The 5,205-nt window shown below is 42.4% G+C and overlaps 1 long non-coding RNA gene across 1 annotated transcript in view; it reads left to right on the top strand.

Moving 5' to 3' along the window:
- The first annotated feature begins 4,264 nt into the window (after positions 1-4,264).
- LOC109973721 (uncharacterized) overlaps positions 4,265-5,205 on the top strand; it is an 8,931-nt gene continuing 7,990 nt past the window's right edge. Inside the window, exon 1 of the long non-coding RNA XR_002276855.1 lies at positions 4,265-4,400. This is a non-coding gene — a long non-coding RNA (uncharacterized LOC109973721). The remainder of the gene's footprint in view (positions 4,401-5,205) is intronic.

The raw sequence follows: 5,205 nt of genomic DNA, 5'->3' as shown, positions 1-5,205 counted from the left end.
TCGAACTGTCATAAGCTAATAATGTTTTATTTATGGTTATTGAATCAGTTGTGAATGTTCCTCAGGTTGCTTGTGTTGAGTCCTCCCCTGCCCTTTGTCAAAAATGCTTATTTTTTCAATGACAAGGTTCTCTCTACTAGAGCTCAAATTTTCCCTCTGGCTCTCCAAAAGATGCTATTCCTCCTCGATTTTTAAAGGAGATCTTTCCAGCTGTGCGGCCAGTTTCCCTTTCTATTATCAATAGTAGTTTATCTGCTGGGCTGGTCCCAAGGAATTTCAAACACACAGTGGTGCAGCCATTGATTAAGAAACCTGGTCTGGATCCCACAGTGCTTGCTAATTTTAGGCCTATCTCTAATCTATGATTCCTTTCCAAAGTTCTTGAGAAGATAGTTTACACTCAGTTACTGGCTTTTCTGGTAGAGCATAATATTCTTGAGATTTTTCAATCAGGGTTTAAAACCCTGCACAGTACAGAATCAGCTTTGGTGAAAGTCTTAAATGGTATTTTTTTTGCCACCGACTTAGGGAACTGTGTCATTCTAGTGCTCCTTGACTTGACCGCTGCCTTTGATACAGTAGATCACAATATACTTATTTCTCAATTAGAGCACTGGGTGGGTATCCGGGGCATAGCTTTAGAATGGTTTCAGGCTTACCTTAAGGATAGAGCATTTTGTGTGAAACTTGGTGATGCTATGTCTACTTCTGAGCCACTTTTGTGTGGGGTGCCACAAGGCTCGGTTCTTGGACACATTCTTTTTTCTCTTTACCTCCTCCCACTTGGCTCCATACTTAGGAAACACGGCATCGCCTTTCATTGCTATGCAGATGATAGCCAGCTTTACTTACCAGTTAAAAAGACAAATTCTTGTGTTGGGCCACTGCTTGAATGTTTTGAGGACATTAAATCTTGGCTCACACTTAATTTTTTGAAGCTGAATGAAGAGACGACTGAGGTGATGGTGTTTGGTAATACTGTTGGGTGGCTTCTCTCCACTGGCTCCCTGTAAAATTCAGAATAGAATTTAAAATCCTTCTCCTAACATACAAAGCCCTTAATGACAAGGCTCCATCGTATCTTAAAGACCTCGTAGAGCCTTATCATCCTAACAGAGCACTTCGCTCTCAGAGTGCAGGTTTACTTGTGGTTCCTAGAGTCCACAGAAGCAGAATGGGAGGCAGAGCCTTTAGCTATCAAGCTCCTCTCCTATGGAACCAACTCCCAGTCTCAGTTCAGGAGGCGGACACCCTCTCTACCTTTAAGATTAGACTTAAGACGTTCCTTTTTGATAAAGCTTATAGTTAAGGCTGGATCAGGTGACCCTGAGCCTTCCCTTAGTTATGCTGCTCCCCTCCCCCTGTCCCCTCCTATCCCCTCCTCTCCTCTCCTCTCCTCCTCTCCTTTCTTCTCTCCCTATGCTTCTATATGCCACCATTACATATCACTAAATTATTCTTGTGTTGGGCCACTGCTTGAATGTTTTGAGGACATTAAATCTTGGCTCACACTTAATTTTTTGAAGCTGAATGAAGAGACGACTGAGGTGATGGTGTTTGGTAATACTGTTGGGTGGCTTCTCTCCACTGGCTCCCTGTAAAATTCAGAATAGAATTTAAAATCCTTCTCCTAACATACAAAGCCCTTAATGACAAGGCTCCATCGTATCTTAAAGACCTCGTAGAGCCTTATCATCCTAACAGAGCACTTCGCTCTCAGAGTGCAGGTTTACTAGTGGTTCCTAGAGTCCACAGAAGCAGAATGGGAGGCAGAGCCTTTAGCTATCAAGCTCCTCTCCTATGGAACCAACCCCTCTCTCCCTATGCTTCTATATGCCACCATTACATATCACTAAATTTGCAGTGTGTCCTCTTTCTCTCCCTGTACCTTTCTGCAGGTAGCCCTGGCTCTGGAGCTCTACGTCTCTGATGAGCATTCACCAGCCACATCAACCTGACCAGTGTTTGATTGTTTGTTGTGTCCTGTTGCTTCTTCTTTTCCCTCTCCTCTATCCACTCACCCCAACCGGTTCAGGCAGAAGGCTGCCCGCCAAAAGCAGGGGTCTGTTGGAGGTTTCTTCCATTAAAGGGAGTTTTTCCTCCCCACTGTTGCCAAGTGCTTGCTCAAGGGGGATTTGTTGGGTTTTCCCTCTGTAATAATAGCGATAACAGTAAGGTCTAGACCTTACTTTGTAATGTGTCCTGAGATGACTTTTGTTGTGATTTGGCGCTATACAAATAAAATTTGATTTGATTTGATTGTGTTTATAAACAGCCCAAACCACAATTCCCACTTTTTACAAGCCTTGAATGCATAACTCACATATGTGAACTGTAAAATAAATGTTTTTTTGAAAATGTAATCACTCTAGTGATACATAGTAGGTGATTCTCTGATCTCTCAGCGCCATCATCAAATTCAAATTTATCTTTGGTTTATGACTAAACAACTGCGTAGTGAATGATATATTTCTTTTGGGAAATTATTACGCTAACCTTCTAAGTAACACTATGCCCTAACACAGTGTCATAGAGCTACTAGCATGGCTCCAGCCTCTTAGCCTTGTACCCAGTTCTGCATAGTTGTTCTGACTCCTCCTGAATAGATATTCCAGGTATTTTATGAATAAACATAGAGACCACTGTTCTATCTGGCAAAAATGATTTTCACTGTAGCTCTAAAATGCCTATCTTTACTGTAGTTCCTAAAAACAATTTCAGGAAAAACAATTTCCTGAGACAATTCTGACCCCCAAATATCAAAATGTTCAGCTTCTTAAGGACATGTGCTTGTATTGTTCTTGTTTGTAACATTTATACTATTTTAAGTCATGTTGCTAGCTTGGCTTATAAATATAGGATACTGTTCGATGTTTATAAGATATGTGAGATATTAATAGTCTCTCTGAGAAAGTTTGTGGTAATAAAGTTCATTGCAAATAGTGACGATTTTATATTAGAGATGCTTTCCATGTGACATAGTCAAAAAAACTATTTGCTGTGCATCCAGCATGAATGCAGGAGAAAGGTGTGCCTAGAATGCAGTGTCAGCCAAATGTCAAAAAGGTGAAATAAAAGAAAAATAAGTCAAATGGTAGTAAGAACTTCTGGTTTAATAATAGAGCACCATGATTGATGCTTTGATATCTCAACTGAATGAAAAACCCACAAGCATCATGAGGCCATTAGTATAAAATCTTTGCTTCTGTTCTTCAGCCCTGTGGCACTAACAACTTTCAGGATTTGTGAGTGCAATAAAGAGACCATAGATTCAAGGTAATTTGCTCCACAATGAGGTGAGACCTGGAGTGCTCACAGAAGGTTTGCTACAATGCCACAGCATTTAACCTATTCATCGGTCAAAACAAACAAGCGTCACCGTCAAATTTTATCAGCCCTCTATTTCATAACCTTGGCGCAGAAATTAGAGCCTCTCTGAGTGGTTTATGTGGAGATGGTGTTGAATGCTGGGAGATGTTAGCCTGCCTGAGTAGCAATCGCTCTGATCTACAGCAATCTATTGATCCGGCAAGCTTGTCCAATCAATACAATAAAAGAGAATAGGGGAAACAACATTAGAGGAGAAAATTGCCTATCTAAGGAGCCTGACGGGGGGTGGGGAGAGCATACACACGATAGGACAGGTACTGTATGTGGATTCTGCACACATAGGACTAGATTAAAAGAAATGCATTTTTCCACATGGACCAATAGAAAGGCCCTGTATTATTTCCTTGGGAGTGCCAGAAATGTAATGAGAAAACTAACAGAGGGGAAAAAGCAGTGGAGGTGCTGGATGAGATGAGATATGAGATGAGGCAATGAAGCATAGCTAGCACCAGGCAATTGAGTTGTCTGTGTTAGGTGGACATACAAAAACACGTTACTGCACCAACTAGAACAAATCAAATCTGTCAGATCTGCATACAGATCTCTTCATATTGAGCAACAGGATGGCCAAGTAGATTAAAAAAAAATCTATAACTGTAACATCACAGGATTCACCCATGCAGCAACCAGCATTTCCATAATGTAATCTGTCGGTGTAACCCTGAAAAGATCCCCTTCTTTTCTCTGGAAAGGATTGCCATATCATGGCTGAACTGTAACAGACAGATGCTGAAGATGGATGAGATATTAACACAGTGTGAAGATGCAAGTAGAGAGATTTCTGTGAATCCACAGATAGGGCAGTCAGATATAGAATGGTCAAGCTGAAGTCCTGACCAGACCTTCTTTTGTTAATTGGTTGTAGGTGGGCTGAGTCGGCTGGTACGCTCCATGGGAACCAACACGTGCAGGCGAGTTGGCAGGTAACAGGAGGACCAGGATGTGGAGGTGAGATGGCAGGAGGACTGGGGCGAGGAACCGGGAAGGTGCTCGATGTAGCTGGCAGTCAGGTAAATGCACAGCGTTGCTGGCCGTCAGGTAAATGCAGGCCTTAGCTGGCCGTTAGGAAACCTCTTAGGTCACACGCTCTACACTTGGCGAGCAGATAAATGTACTGTCGGGGACTTATTCATTCCATCGTAATGCAGCTAAGCTGGCAGGTTGACTAGGCGCAGTGGGAACGAGGCAGAAGTGCCAAAACAAAACCAGGAACAAGTAGCACAGGGACTGAAACAAGGAGTCATGTAGAGTAACCTTGGGACATGTAAACGTAATGAACCAGCAACTAATTGAAGGGAGGGAAGGAGTATATATGGGCTGGAGATAATGAGACACAGGTGAATACAATGAACGCTGATTAACCTGTGGTAACGCTGGGGCAGGTGAACTGACAGAAACAGGAAATACACCAAGAAAATAAAGACACAAAACAGGCAGCTCTGTCCAAACCATGACACTCCCAGACTCCAGGTCTTGTTGGGCGTTCCTGGTCCGCAGTGGTCAATACCTAACAACAGTGTCTAAAGAAGGACAAACAGTGAAGACAGGCTGTATGGGCAGTGGACAGGCTCATGGATGCCCAAGGCTCACTGGTGATGAGGTTGATCTACTGTAATTTAAGCTTTTATATTTCATTCATCCTTTTCAAATGATTAGGTTTTGCTTGACTCTTTTTTAAAATGGTTGAAAATGAGAAACACTGTACACTGGTCTCTATGAAGAAAACCAACCAGAATAGTCAGAGCACCAACTGCAGCACTGACTACTGTGTACACAGTATTAGGCTGGTGATCATAATGTTATGCCATTCCTGCC

The sequence above is a fragment of the Monopterus albus genome, unplaced genomic scaffold (assembly GCF_001952655.1).
Source record: "Monopterus albus unplaced genomic scaffold, M_albus_1.0 scaffold302.1, whole genome shotgun sequence".
In the NCBI taxonomy this organism is placed as follows: domain Eukaryota; kingdom Metazoa; phylum Chordata; class Actinopteri; order Synbranchiformes; family Synbranchidae; genus Monopterus; species Monopterus albus.
The sequence above is the reverse complement of the archived record's forward strand: the minus strand, read 5'-3'. Positions and strand labels throughout refer to the sequence as shown.